The sequence below is a fragment of the Microtus oregoni genome, unplaced genomic scaffold (genome assembly GCF_018167655.1).
Source record: "Microtus oregoni isolate MIOR12 unplaced genomic scaffold, Mior012 000111F_ref0000342, whole genome shotgun sequence".
Taxonomy (NCBI): domain Eukaryota; kingdom Metazoa; phylum Chordata; class Mammalia; order Rodentia; family Cricetidae; genus Microtus; species Microtus oregoni.
The window spans coordinates 500,784-517,324 of record NW_024544729.1 but is presented as its reverse complement, the minus strand read 5'-3'; the positions used below and the strand labels follow the sequence as shown (position 1 = coordinate 517,324).

General features: G+C 38.7%; 1 pseudogene; it reads right to left on the bottom strand.

The window, feature by feature from the left end:
* Positions 1–9,270: 9,270 nt before the first annotated feature.
* LOC121443665 lies at positions 9,271–11,784 on the bottom strand (annotated as a pseudogene).
* Positions 11,785–16,541: the final 4,757 nt, after the last annotated feature.

The window sequence follows — 16,541 nt, the reverse complement described above, 5'->3', positions numbered from 1 at the left end:
TTATTTCCTGAAGATTATCTTAGTGAGAACTGCTAATAATGGGGGAGCCAGAGGTGGATATGGGTCTCATTCAATTGAGTCACTGGGCAAGTGGGTCCCAAGGAAATTCTCAAACAACTCAGGTGTTGTGATCCAGCTGCCCTCACTCCCCCTGACCGGCAGGGGAACTTCCTTGTGGTCTGTAATTGACAAGGATGTTTGTGTTCTTCCTGGTTGGTGGGTCTCCACAGAAGAAGTAGAGGTATAAAAGGTTGCTGAGCAAAATAAAGGTTGCTGTTCTTCCACCTGAAAAGAAGCCTCCGTGTCTCAATCCGGGCAACCCCCGCCAGTCTCGGCTATCCAGGCTGCGTAGGCCATAGCAAGTGGAGGTCCCACTGAGATCTGGAAAGTGGGGACACGTGAATGGGGTGGCTCAAGCCGCCAGCAAAATCGAGGAGCATATTGGGGAAGGTAAAGTGTTCTAATTTTTAATCCCCAGCGATAACTCTGAGGGACATCCTCCAAAAGATAAGCAAGTATAAAGAGGCAGGAGGGTAAATTGAAAGGCCTCAAAAAGTAACTGAAACTCTTAAAGCAACAAGGCATGGAAGTAACAAAGAGACAGCCAAAGATTTTGTGCAGGAGGGGGTTTAAATGTTCCAGATTGGGAACAAGTCAAGTCAGATTAAAAGGAGTATGTGTTTATTCATTCCCAGAGATGCTCTGAGGGGCACCCTCTGGCAGACTGGCCAGTAGGGAAGAAATAAAAAGGAGGCAGGAAGGTGAATTGAGGGCCTCAAAAGATACAATGTGTAGAGATATATATTATTGTGTTGATTGTGTTGTCTTTTGTGTTCTGGACTGGAGAAAGACGTTTGATCTGGAAATTACTAAGAAAGGTATTTTGACTTTAAAATACAGGCCTAAGGATTTGATGCTTTGGAAAAGAGGTTCTGCTTTTGTCTCCACAGAGGATGAGAACCTGTGGATTCATTGCAAATTTATGCAGTTTGAATCACTGAGACCCCCTGAAATGTTGATATAAAATACTCCCAAGAATGCAACACCCCCGCTCAGCAGGAAGTAGCCAGACAGGTTGACGACGCCCAAATTCCCTAAAAGATTGTTAATGTGGGGGCCCTTCAATGGTCCCAGAGCTGGAGCAGTGAGCCTGCTTCCCTGAGTTCTGCTCCACTCCATGCAGCAGTTTGGATCCAGAGAGAGTGCGGCTGGGGCCAGAAGGCAGCTGGAGCAGAGCTTTGCCACCACAGCTACTGCTGCGGGACTTGCTCTCTCACAGACTGTGCAGACGGCTGAAACTGTCAACCAGCAGGCTGAAAGAGTCAGCAATGCTTTGGACATTCAGAATGATCTTAATGGACATATTCATTTGGACATATTGTCCTTGAACCAATAAGTGGCTCTGGTTCAGGAGCAAGTGGACTGTCTTTGGACTTTTCAACGGTTTATCATGTTATTTGAGTAACTCATGGCACTGTATTGCATGCTTCTGCTAATGTTATGGAACTCAACTATCATATGAGAGGGATTTGGAATACTGCTTTTGTTAATTTTACCACCCAGTTAGTGCATGCTAGATGGTTGCAGCACTGGTCTGGCTCCTTGGCACTGTCAATCCTGGGGATACTTGGTCTAGGGCTATGTGTCTGTGTAGCAACTGACTGGCAATACTTTGGGGGCACCTAAGAGAGGGAATATTAGAGGGCTATTCCCCATGACAGGCAAGGTATTATAAAATAAAAGAGGGGGAGTTGTTGTGATCCAGCTGCCCTCACTCCCTCTGACTGGCAGGGGAACTTCCTTGTGGTCTGTAATTGACAAGGATGTTTGTGTTCTTCCTGGCCGGTGGGTCTCCACAGAAGGAGTTGAGGTATAAAAGGTTCCTGAGGAAAATAAAGGTTGCTGTTCTTCCACCTGAAAAGAAGCCTCTGGGTCTCAATCCGAGCAACCCCTGCCAGTCTCGGCTATCCAGGCTGCGCAGGCCGCAGCACTCAGGCTGTTGCTAAGACAGAAGATTGCTCTCCACAAACTGATAATGGAGTTCCATTGTCAAGGACAGTACTCACACAACTCATTGAACATCAACAAGTTGAGCTGATGCTTTCATGAAACCCTCACCCCTATGTTCTAGTCCCTTTGGTATGGGAAAGTACTCTGAAGTCTACTGAAAGAGAAAGGAGGACACCAACACAACTACAAAACCTTTTACCTACAATCTGTCCTGACTGTAAAATATGCTATGCCATAGTGGCAAAGAACTTGTGGAATTAGCTGACCAATGTCTGATATGACTTAAGGCCCACTATATGAGAAGGAACCTATACCTGACACTACTTGAGTAATCAAGAACCAGAGACTAGATAGCCCAGAAAGCAAAGGTAAAACAAAATACTACTGATCTAAAAATACGTTTCAATAAAATAACTCCTAATTTTGTTATTTTCATAGATCAGTACCTTAACACACCATCATCAGAGAGGCTTCCTTTAGCAGCAGATTGGAATAGATGCAGAGATCTACAGCAGATATTACACAGAGAGAGTACAAATGGGGTATCTGCATCAAACCCCTTCCCTTTTGTACTTAGAGAATTCAAAGGAAGATGAGGTAGATAAGAGTTAGAAGAACTAGAAGAAACCAGGAGGATTTAGACAAAAGTTTCTATACCATCAAGTCCCCCAGCTGTTCGGTCCCAAAGAAACACACAAAGGCTTATATTAATTATAAATGGCTTGCCCTGTTAGCCCAGAATTATTACTAACTAGTTCTTACAACTTAAATTAACTCATAATTCTTATCTGTATTTAGCCTCATGGCTTGGTACCTTTTCTCAGTAAGGCATTCTTATCTTGCTTCCCTTGTTTCTGACTAGTGACTCACTCTTTGCATTTCCTCTTCCCAGAATTCTCCTAATCTGATTGCTACATCTCTACTTCCTGCCTGGCTACTGGCCATACAGCATTTTATTAAACCAATGTGAGTGACAAATCATTACAATGTGCAAGAGCATTAGCCCACACTATGAGAAAACCTTCTGAATCAATTAAACATTCATATGCTCTCAAAGAGCCTGAAGCAGCATGCAAAGAATCTACACAGGTCAACATCAGGCCCTCTGCATATATATTATAGCTATTAGCTTAGTGGTTGTTTGTTTGTTTGTTTGTTTTGAGAAAGGGTTTCTCTGTGGGCCAGTCCTAACTGTTCTGGAACACACTCTGTAGACTAGGCTGGCCTTGAACTCAAAGAGATCCTCCTGCCTCTGCCTCTAAGTGTTGGGATTAAAGGTGTGCACTACCACTGCCTGGATAGCTTGGTATTTTTTATGGGACCCAGACCGTGAGAGTGAATGAACATCTGACTCTTATGCCTATTCTTAGGATTATTTTCCTGCAGTTTGGTTGCTGTGTCCAACTTCAATGAAATAGCTTTTGCTTCATCTTATTATAGTTTATTTTGTCAAGTTTGGTTGTTATCATTTAGAACCCTATTCTTTTCTAATGAGAGACAGAAAGGGAATGGATCTGTTTGGGAGAAGAGGTGAGGTGAGAAGGAATAGGGAAGTATAGAGGGAGGAGAAACTATAATGAGGATATATTATAAGAGAAAAAAATTTCCAATAAAAGAAAAAATGAGAAAAGATGCTAAAATAAAAATAAGTGAACTATTTATATAAATCTTAAATAAACACCAGGAATTTTCCTGAACATTGGGGCAGGACATAGGAGAGCAAATGCCAATGCTGGGGCCAAGTGTGTGAAAGTATAGTTACCACATTGTGAATGAAACAAGTCAGAGAACATACCAAATCTAAAAGTATTGGATATGCTATAATGAAGACCCAGAAAAGAATGCTATTTGTATGAAATTATAAAATCTATATAATGTGAATATTTTAGTAAATTCCTTTATTTTTTATATATATGCTACATGTTATAAATCAGCTTGTCTTAATTTACATAATAAAGGATTAAAGATAAAGCAGGAAAATGAGCTAGACTTTAAACTATTATTTTTCTGCTGATTCATGAGAATATATAATCTATTAGATGATAGTTAATTTTACATTGATTAAATGGTACTAAAATTAAAATTGATATAACATGTGTAAAGTTAAAATGGAGGATACTTGTAAGGTAATTTGTTTTGGAATTATTTGATAAAAGACAAGAAAAATAAATAATTAAATACAATTGTTATGTCTCTGCTCCAACAATATAAAAATTTTAAACATGAATATTATGATATACTGAGAATTGTTGGATAAGATCTCAGAGCATGAAATTTAGTGTTTATTGTTACTGATAGAGCATCACTTTTTTCCTAATTAGCTAGATAGCATTTTGAAATCTCAGAGTAGCCAAGTTTAGACTACAGAGAACATTTCTGACAAAACTAAGATATATTCAAAAGCACTAAATACAACTTCTTAAAATAGATTTATTTGGTACCTATATAGAAAAGAAACTATTTGTTGCATTCCAACAAAACACTCTCCAATTCAAAGGTACAATTAAGAACTTCCACTTCCATCAAAGACTATAATTGGCCATTATGTTGAATTTTCAGGAAGTTATTTTTTAAATTAGTTTCTTAAAAATGGTTTCTCCTTTTCAAGAGAAGTTTCTTATTTTTATTTCCAATTGTAATCATATTTGTGATTTTTATTTGCCCTTTAAAATACATATGGCTATCCTATTATATTAATATAAATGACTTCCGCTATTTTATTTAGAAAAGGTTTTCCAAGGCAATCAATCATGTGGGATATTTTTGAAGGCCCTAAGAATATTTTTCACTATGAATTATACATTGTAAAAATTTAACTTAACCCAATATAACACTCAAATTCTTTATGATCATATGAATATTTGCCACTACATAATTAAAGATATTATAATTAATATAAATAATTAGAGCAATATAAAATAATTCATGGTTTAATTGATCCATACTTATTGGTTTTGAAAGTTTACAAATCATAATACTTTTTAACTAATATAAATTCCTTCTTTTGCCCCTGTTTACAAAGAACAAGTACATTTCTTGACCCATTGATTTAGGGCATAGCTAGATCACTTGCTTTGTAAAATAGAAAATAAGAAGAAGTGGTAGAGTAAATTTTCAGTATTGCACTAAAGGAGCATTACAGATTTATGCTTGACCATCAGGGACCTTAAAGCATAAACTATGAACCAAATGATTCCCTAGTAGTCGATACCTTTATCTTGAGCTCAGAATGAGATAATCATGGTGAAAACCTGAATGCCGCTGATAGATAAACTTGAAATCTTCCAGATGAGCCACTGACTCGCGGCCTCAAATGGAATTACACATGTCAATTACAATGGTTAGCTTTAACGGTCAATTGACACAACGTAGAATCATTTGGGAAGAGACCGTCAGTGTTCAATTGGCAATGTTGGGTAGGACTACAAGCATGTCTATGGAAGATTGTCTTGAGTTAATTGTGATAAGTAGATGTACCTTAAATGTGAAAAGCACTGGTTCATGGGCAAGACTCTCCTGAACTGTATAAAAGCAAATAAACCCAGTTAAGTAAACAAAGCTGCATTGTTCTAAGCATTTATTCTGTGTTCTTGGTACAGATGTGATATTTTAAGATCCTATCTTGACACCCTTGCAACAATAGACCATAGCCTGGAACTGTAAGACAAACAAACCCTTTCTTCCCCAAAGTGATTTTTGCTAGGGTATTTTACCACAGCCACAGAAATGAAACTACAATGGAAATGTATGCCAGAAGTGGCATCATTATTGTGATAGACCTCACCATATTGCTTTTGGAGAGAAAAAGCTCTAGAACTTTGGGGTTGAATACACAGAGGTTAATGGCCTCCTTTGTAGGTATGCTGGAAGATATAAGTGCTGAGAGTAATGTGGAAAATGGAAGCCCAGATCATATTTTAGAGAAAAACAATGACTTTTTAAGACATTGCAATAAAGGGCTGTCTTAGTTACTGCTTCATGGCTGTGAAGGGACACCATGACCAAGGCAACTCTTGTAAAAGAAAGCATTTAATTGGGGTTTACTTACAGTTTTAGAGGGTTGGTCTGTGATCATCATAGCCAAAAGGAGACAGGAACAGTGCAGAAGAAGGGAGAGAGAGAGACAGCTAGAGAGAGACTGGGCCTGGCATGAGCTTTTGAAACCTCAAGGCCTACTTTCAGTGACACATCTCTATCAAGGCTATACCTTGTAATCAAAACAGTTCCAATAACTGGGGACTAAGATTCAAACATGAGCACCTGAGCATCTATGGGGCCATCGTCATTCAAATCAGCACAGGGTACTCATGTGATAGTTTGGCTAAAAACAAATTGTAAAATATTACTATCCACAATGTGATCAAATAAAAGTAAAAAAAAATAATAATACCTTCTGGGCAATAAAAAAATCTTTAATGTAAATTACCCCAAAGGAAAATTCCAATAGAATTATGTGGGGGAAAAAGTCACAATGGGAAAAAAGTTTACCCTTTCAGATTAAAATATGATGACTAGCAGACATTTGAAACAATGGAAATGCAAAAAAAAAAAAAAAACATGGTGAAATCTTGTTTTTACAAATAAAACGTGCCTGAAGATCAGAGGACAGAGCTAGCCAGTAGCTAACCATAGAGGTCTAGAGGTCTGTTCAGACAGGATATGGCTGGATGGAGAGAGGAAGTAACAAGACAGGAAGAAACAGGAATTTCGTCTCTTTTTCAACTGGGAAGTTGAGAGGTAAGGTAGCAGTGGTTTGGGGCCTTAGTCTCTCTAATCTCTCAGTATTTTCCTTTATATCTAACTCTGAGCTTTTATTATTAAGACCTATTAGAATTTGTGCTATAAGAAATGAACTATAAAGGAACTATTCTATCTCTCATCAGATGCAGTAAATTAATGACATAAATGTAAGTATGTTTTCTGTCTGCATTTATTGCCACAGTTTCTCATAGTAGACATAAAAAATGTAAAACTAATGACTAGCAAATGTCTGCTGAAAGTGAAATTTTGTGATAATTAAGTTATGAATAAAATGACTGTGTATTCATATATACCATATTGAATTATGGATATATCTGCAACATGTATGCACATTCTACTCCCTTCTTCCATCTTCTCTCTCCAGATGAAGCAGTTTAATGAATCCACTATATTTACGTTTAGGCCAGAAGAATGGAAAAATGGAAAGGAATATAATATCTCTATATTTTTGTTTCCAACTTTGCAAATGCACTTATTTTGCTATGGGTCTCAGTGATAAAATTACCTTTAAAATAGCAGTACCTGACCAACCATTTATTACCTTCCAAAACATATATGTTTGAGGGAGAAAACTATAGGCTTTTCACACAGGCTTGCAAGATATACAACTGAAGAATATCTAACTACTAAGATGCCTTATCTACAATTATAACATCAGACAGAAGCTCCAGAACTTGAGTGGTGTATTCTCTGATGCAAACTAGCCACACAACAAAGGTCAAATGCACTAATGAATAATGTTACTCTTTATTCACAGCTTTTATTATTGATGCAGTACATACATGAGGTTTGAGTATGGCTTATCATTCAACTCAATATCCTCCAAGTAAGCAGAAATATGACTTACTTGGGTATCAAAGGATACTTATTCTTTTGTAGGCATATTTATTACATTTTAAAAATTCCTGTTTGTAAGTACATGAAAAAGAAACATTAAGCTTTGCTAAACGACTCATTTTTCAGAGTGCATAGTTTAAGAATGTTGGAATAATAATAGTGTCATACATTATTCTCAGATGAAAGGATGAGACAAGAAAGTGACAGTCCTTGACCTTCATCAATTCAGAGTGCATTGTTCAAAGACAAATAATTGCATTTCATTTTCTTTTGCTTATAGAAAATGGTTCCATTATCTTCACATGGCAGAATATGGGGAAATATAAATTTATCCAAAATAAAATGATTTTCAAGTGGCAGCATTAAGATTTAAACTTAAATTTGCCTTACCTAGTAGTGTAGTTTCAGGTAGCAGAGAATACATGAATTGTTTTCAGAAATAATTGTTTCAGATCCAGGCCAGCTGGCCTTGGTGAGTTCCAGATAGAACATCCCCATTGTCTCAGTGTGTGGGTGCACCCCTCCGGTCCTGAGTTTCTTGCTCGTGCTCTCTCTCCTTCTGCTCCTGATTTGGACCTTGAGATTTCTATCCAGTGCTCCAATGTGGGTCTCTGTCTCTGTCTCCTTTCATCGCCTGATGAAGGTTAACATTCAGGAGGGTGCCTATATGTTTTTCTTTGGGTTCTCCTTATTTAGCTTCTCTAGGATCACTAATTATAGGTTCAATGTCCTTTAAGCCTGTGATAAAACCAGACTCACTGAACATAGCGGACAATGAGGACTACTGAGAACTCAAGAACAATGGCAATGGGTTTTTGATCCTACAGCACATACTGGCTTTGTGGGAGCCTAGGCAGTTTGGATGTTCACCTTACTAGACCTGGATGGAGGTGGGTGGTCCTTGGACTTCCCACAGGACAGGGAACCCTGATTGCTCTTTGGGCTGACGAGGGAGGGGGACTTGGGGGAGGGGAGGGAAATGGGAGGCGGTGGCGGGGAAGAGACAGAAATCTTTAATAAATAAATAAACTAAAAAAAAAGAAATAATTGTTTCACAGTTTTAAGGGCCTTAAATGTTAACAGACATTGTTCTAACATTTTATATATATATATATATATATATATATATATATATATATATATATATATATATATATAACCATTTGACATTTTGGCACAGTTAGTGAAACTCAGTTTGCTGATTTGATTATGTCTGAAACCCAAGACATATTTCTCTGAAGAATGTTGTTAATGCCAGTGGTTGCAGCACACTTTAATTCCTCTGTACATCAGGTTAAAAATGCTATTAGACAGTGTTTTCCTTTTCTGACAAGTATATTTAAAGTGCTAATAAAATAGAAAACTTAGAATCTTAAAGTGAAAAGAATATTGGGTGTCAGATGATACAACTGAAAATTTTGCTAGTAAAGAACAAAGCAAGTTCTGGAGAAATTAAGTGACTAATGAAAACTCAGTGTTCATATGAAAGCATTTGGGGGTTTAAATACACCTGATTTCTACCTAGTTGTATTAGAATTCTTAAGGAATAGCTAATAATTACTATGCAGACTCAGTTTTCATTACTTTCCTGGATTTTGTTTCGTAATTACTTTTTAATGCTGTGTTTTTAAAAGTTTCATGCAATTTTATTTTTATGTAAATTTACTTAAATAATTTTGGACTCAGTATGTCCTTGGGTTTTACCCGGTCTTCAAACTACTCTGGCACGAGGCAGCCAAGTTCACAGTCATTTCCCTATCCAAGAACTAAGAGTTGTCACCAACATTAAAGACTGGTTTTTAGCTTGTAGATCCGTTCTGTGTTGAACTGGATTCTCCACCATACAGTTTTCTGTGAAGGAAAGTGAAGGAAGCATCTCCTTGTAGCTTTTCTTAGTATAACATATTCTTAACCATTATGGGTTTAAAAACATTCAGATAAAAATGTCCATTGTTTTTTCAACACTAACAGCAATGACATAAAGTGCAACCATAGCCATCATTTAGTAGAGCTTACCATACTGGCATGGTGCTCCTCCCTGGTTCATTTTCAGCCAAGATAGCTCTCTCAGTCATGACCAAGGACCAGAAAGCAGAAAACAATTATCATTTGCTATCTTGATCAGACTGCAGGCAGAAAAGTGTTCCTAGCCCTACTAAAGTCTTTCAGAACGCCACAAGAAGCCAGAACCTCACATTTACTTAATGCAGTGACAAAAAGACAAGCCTATTAATGTAGCCACTTTAGCAACCTTTTCAGTGAAGTAAATCCTAGTGTTTTAACTAGTCCCAACAGCAGTGCCTCCAGCTGCAAGTTCATATATCATTGCTATGGTAGTTTTTATTCTTGCCACTGCATATGGGAATTGTTACACAAAAACACTGAATGTTGATCAAAGACTAAGTGTAACAGCATCCTGTGTATGAGAGTTCACCCAGGTTTGATGATTTATACAAACTCTGGATCATACAGCTTTGGTAGTCCTGGCAACAGGACTTTGTGAACTTCCACCACAGCAACAATATGCATGGCTGTAGGAAGAGTGTCACTGGAGTTCTAGTTCATATTAGCATGATCATTGGGATGCACTGGATTCTTGTTGCCAAGTTGACCTGTTAAGATCTCAATTTTTCTATTGCTAATGTCTTAATTTACATTTATATTTGTCTGGGTTCTTGATCTACAGTGCCACACCACAAGAGTAAAGTGATCATTTTAAATTGCCTTCAGCTACCTCAGGTGATGCCTTCATTACTGTACTAGAATTTTTGGATAAAGACCATAATCCTGATTTACTTCAGCAGCAACATCAGCTCACTTTAAGGTGTCAAAAGTTTTAATGATTGAAATTGGCGTCTGTCCCACCTTCAATCTTAAAGTTCATTATAAATCTTACTGTCTTGCACCATAATACTTATCAGTTGTGATCTTTATTTTTCCAATGGTATAGTCAGTATGGAAGGAATTTTGGCTTTCCCTTTGAGTAGTGCCAGGGCCCAGCACAGGAGAACACCCATGGTCTCTGAATCCACAGCTGGGGCTTACCTGCCTGCAAAAGGTATAAGATTGTGGTGCTGAGGAATGTGGGTAGAAAGCTGAGCCTAAAGGCTCACTCCGACATCGATTTATAATGTGTTTTTAAAAGTAGTGAGAACACAGACAAATATTCTATGAGCAAACATGTAGGATTAAGTCATACCTGAGTAGTAATAAATTAATTTTGAAGTTTAAAAACCATTAAAAGCACTATTGAAATTGTGAGTCATTGCAAAACATTTAGTTAGCTGTATATAAAATTCCATGATGAATCATTAAAATTGGCATGTGGAATTGAAGAGACATGAGAACTATAGTATTTGAGAATCTGAAAACACACAAATATGTATTTTAAAGATAAAAAACAATATAGGGTATAACAACTATAGTTGCTACCCATGGTAGTACATGAAAAAAAGTATATATGAAAAGAAGTAAATGCTCATGTGATAAACTGAAATAAAACAAGAGTGAGGTATTTCATAGCTTGTTCATCTGTGAAGTAAATTTGAGGTTCCATTGTGAGTTCCAAAAGCCGATTCAATCATACAAATACCTTTTAGTGTCCCTTAATATTATAAACTATTTTAGAAGGTAATTGTGAGCAGTGAATGATAGATAGATGGGTAGTATGGTATAGGATGTGTTGCTTTCATTGGTTGAATAAAGAGACTGTCTTGGCCTTTTGATAGGGCAGAAACTTAGGAAGGTGGGGAAGACAGAACTGGGAGGAAGAGCAGATTCAGAGAGCCACCCACCATGAGGCTGCCAGGTCAGACATGCTGAATCTTTCCTGGTAAGCCATGACCTTGTGGTGAACACAGGTTATTAGAAATGGGTTAAATCAAGATGTGAGAGTTAGCCAATAAGAGGCTAGAAATAATGGCCCAGGCAGTTCATTTAAGAGAAAACTTCCTGACTCAGCAGCTGTACAAAAAAAGCCACACAGTTTTAAAACATGGCTTTCTGAGCCCTGCCACCGTTGCAAACTCTGGCTATGGAGCATTTGTGGGCCTCGGTGTTTGTGTGTCTGCTTAGGATTGGAAGGAAAGTGGCTGAGACCATGCCTGTGACTCACCGCTCCTTGTCTGGGCAGGCAGCAGGATCAGGTTTACCAGGCGTGCACAAACAGGAGAGCATGGTGGATTTCTGCCGCCATACAAGGAGATGTTTCCAGGCTGCACAGTGCTCTGCGTGGCAGATTTGGCTGTTATTCAAATAAAAAAAGTTTATATGCCACAGGCTTAGTCTCAGAGTTAAAGTGCCGAGTTTGGCTCCTACCTGGTGGCCCCAGAGCTAGCAGAAATGGTCCATCCACCATTTTGAAATTGGAGAGAGGTGGAGCCAACATCCAGAGCAGCCCTGCCATGCTAGCAGTGCAGTGCACATGGCTTAGAGGCACAAGGGGTTTCACCATGTTGGACTGGGTGGGGCAAGCAGGCAGTACCTGTATTTGATTGTCACTGCTTAGATTCTTAAGAGCTTAGCATTTTAAAAGCTCTTCAAGATAGTAGAGAATTAATGACAATGTAATAGGATAGATTCAGGCATAAAAGACGTCTAAATGGGTCATAGGGTTAGATAGACATACGTAGGATTGGGAGAGAAAAAAAGAGTATTAAAAGTCATAAAGTAAAGTTAATGCTTTAAAAAAAGGGTAAAGTCTTTAAAGAGACAGAGTACGGATAGTTATTGATTAAAAGAAATAAATAAAAATAAGCCATGTAAAAATGGAAAATTCATAGAGAGCCTGGATTATGTGTATTATTGTATTTTCATTGAAATTTTTGACTGTAAAAGAGCTAATTACAGAGGTACATCTCATTGTATGGGCTGCTAAGATAAACCAGGACATATATTATAAAGGTATCTTGACTTCAAAATTTGGGTCTAAGAATATGATGCTTTGGAAAAGAGGTTCTTCGTTTGTTTTCACAGAAGATGAGACCCTGTGGGTTGCTTCTAGACCGATATGGCATGATAGACCACATCCTCCTGAAAGGTTGCTGTAAACACCCTCAAAAACTTACTTTGCTCAACTGCTGACTGAGATAAACCTATAACACAGGATACACCACAAAAAAAAAACAGATTAACAGTGCCCCCATACAGCAGGAAGCAGTTTGTAGAGAAAACACTGCACCCATATTCCCAAATATTGTTTAAACATTTAAAGGGGGAGATGATATATATATGAATAATTTGCATTGATATGAATCTTGGTTTACTATTTTAAGGTCAATTTTGTTATATGCATATTTCTAATCTTGTTTAAGGTATTGTGATTGTGTAGTACATTTAAAATTGTAATGTATAATTAGGAAATATAGGTTGTTAATGGATAATCATTGATAATAGTCAAGCTTGGAGTCATGTTAGTTAGATTTTCTAGATGTCTATAGATATATTTCAGTTAGGCATTCTTCATATCTTTCAAAGACCACAGAATATGGCATTTAATGTTTTAATAATGTAGGGCTTTTCATGACAATGAGACATGTCTGCTCCTGGTAGCACCAATATACTTCAGGAGGAAGATGGGCATCAAAGAGGCTCCTTATAAAGTTTGCTAGCCATTTGGGCAAGAAACTGTTCTTGCTTGGACTGTTGCGTAAACTGGACAGGAAGAACCCATAGAAAGAGGACTGTTGAACTTGCCTAGAGGTAATATGATACTTTGGGGTTCCTGATTTACGAAAGAGTATGTGAGACATTCTGCAGGATACAGAAGAAAGTGACTGAACTGTCTTTGAAATTTCCTGCGTCATGGAAATGTCTGCTGGATACTATGGACCTGTAGGCTGAAGATGTAACCCAACATTACAGAAAAACTTTGGGTGACTGTCCAGGAAGCTAGATGTCTTTGTCATTTCTAGAGTTTTGGAAGTTGCTTATAATGCACTTCCTGTTTACTTAGGTAATATTATATCCTTCTGAAATCTTTGATGGAGTTGAAGAATGGATAGTTATAGTTTTCCTTTGTTATGATAAAAGATAAAATAGATCTAAATATTGTAATTGTAATTCTTGCTTGATACCTGTTATATGTAGTTTTACAATGTTAAAGTCTTCCTTTTTGTTTAAACAGAAAAGGGGAAATAGTATAGAATATGTTGCTTTTATTGGTTGAATAAAGAGACTGCCTTGGTCTTTTGATAGGGCAGAAACTTAGGAAGGTGTGACGGAGGAGATACTTTCATTGGTTAATACAGAAACTGCCTTGGCCCATTTGATAGGCCAGTCCGTAGGTGGGTGGAGTAGACAGAACAGAATGCTGGGAGAAAGCAGCCGAGGCAGACAGTTGCCATGATTCTCCCACTCCAGACAGACACAGGTTAAGATCTTTCCTGGTAAGCCAGCTTATGGTGCTACACAGAATAATAGAAATGGGTTAGATCAATATGTAAGAGCTAGCCAATAAGAGGCTGGAACTAATGGGCCAGGCAGTGTTTAAAAGAATACAGTTTCCTTGTAATTATTTTGGGTATAAAGCTAGCCGTGCGGGCAGCCGGGTGCCAGAAACGTAACCCTCCACTCCTATCACTACAGAGTGGCACCCAACATGGTAACTAAATCCACTTAAAAACCTGAGAAGGCTTAAAAATAAGGGAGAGAGAGTTTAACACAGAGTTTTGCTGTTTGTTGGTGGCATGCTACAGAGAGAATTTCCTGACTCGGCAGCCTAAATAAAATAAAATAAAAGCCCCGTTTGGTTTTCAAACGCGGCTTCCTGGGCCCTATCGCCGATACGAAATCCGGCTATGGTACATTTGTGGGCCTGGATGTTTGTGTTCCAGCTTGGGATCACAAAGAGTACTCTGAGACCATGCCTGCGCTCCCAGCCTGGGCAGACTGTGGGATCAGGCTTAGGATGGCAGGAGAGCATGGCGGATTCCCGCTGCCATACAGAGAGGTTTTTTTTCAGACTGCACAGTGCTCTGCGTGTCAAATTTGGCTGTAACTTGGATGAGAGTTTCTGTGCTGCATGTTCAGTCTCAGAATTAAACTGCTGACTATGGCTCCAGTGTGAACTTGCTATGTGCCTGGAACTGTGCGCAGCTCAGGGGCACCAAATTGATCTGATGCAGGAGCAGCTGCTCCACGCTGAACTGTGCTGAGCTGACCTCAGGCAGGAAGGATCGTAATTACCATAACAACAGCCCAGTTAAGGTTTAGACTGGCAGTAAACAGGCAGTACCAAATTACCCCTACATGGTGCAACTTAAGTTTTTAAGAAAAGGTAGAAGGGAAGGAGGGGGGACCTGGGAAACGGGAGAATTGGGATAAAGGAAAGGTGGATAGGGGAGCACGGAACCACAATTCTTAGTTAAGGGAGCCACTTTAGGGTGGGCAAGCGACTTGACCCTAGAGGGGCTCCCTAGTGCCCAAGATGAGGTTCCCAATTAGTTCCTTGGGCAGCTGAGGATTGGGAACCTGAAATGACCCTATCCTAGAGCAATACTGACGAATATCTTGCATATCATCATAGAATCTTCATCTGGTGATGGATAGAGATTGAGACAGTGACCCACACAGGAGCACTGGACTGAGCTCCCAAGGTCCCAAGGAGGAGCAGAAGGAGGGAGAACATGAGCAAAGAATTCGGGACCACGAGGCGTGCATCCACCCACTGAGACAGAGGAGCTGATCTACGGGGAGCTCACCAAGGCCAGCTGGACTGTGACCGAAAAAGCATGGGATAAAACCGGACTCTCTGAACATGGCGAACAATGAGGGTTGATGAGACACCAAGGACAATGGCAGGGGGTTTTGATCCTACTTAATGTGCTGGCTTTGTGGGAGCCTAGCCAGTTTGGATGTTCACCTTCCTAGATATGGAAGGAGAGGACCTAGGACTTAACACAGGGCAGGGAACCCGGACTGCTCTGTGGACTGGAGAGGGAAGGGGAGAGGAGAGGGGGGAGGGGGAGAAGGGTGGGAGGAGGGGGAGAAGGGTGGGAGGAGGGGGAGAAGGGTGGGAGAAGGGGAAGGGAAATGGGAGGCTGGGAGGAGGTGGAAACTTGTTTTTTGTTTATGTTTTTTTTTCTTCTTTTCGCAATAAAAAAAAAGTACTTAGCATTTTAGGAATTGCTCCTGGATAGTAAAAAAAAAAAAAAAAAAAAATTACAGATTCACAATAAGACAGATTCAGATCACTAAATGGATCACAATGTTGGATGAGTGTACGTAGGCTTGAGAGAGAGAAAAATATATATAGAGAGAGAATAAAGTTAATGCCCTTGAAAAAAAGGGGGGGGGTAAAGTCTTTCATGAAACAGAGTACAGAGAGTACAGATAGTTATAGATTAAAAGAAATAAAGAAAAATAAGCCACATAAAAATGGAAAATTCACAGAGAGTCTGGATTGCATACACTGTGTTTTCTTTAAAAGTTTTGACTGTGAAGGAGCTAAGTACAGAGAGACATTTCATTATATTATTGCCAAATGGAACCAGAACGGATATCATGAGGGTATGCCTTCAAAATTTGGGTCTAAGGATGTGATGCTTTGGAGAGGGTCTTCTTTTGTTTTCACAGAGGATGAGACCCTATGGATTGCTTCTATCCCAATATGGTATGATAGACCACGTCCTCCTGAAATGTTGCTGTAAACACCTTCAAAAAAATTACTTCACTCAATTGCTAACTGAGATGAACCTGGCACACAGGTTACCCCATGAAGGATATGATTAACAGCTCCCCTATACAGAAGGAAGCAGTTTGGAGAGAAATAACTATGCCAATATTCCCAAATATTGTTTATAAATGTTCTTTTACATTTAAAGGGGGATATGGTATAGATATGAATAATTTGCATTGGTATGGATTAAAAGGTCAATTTTGTTATATGTATATGCATTTCTGATCTTGATTAAGGTATTGTGATTGTGTAGTTC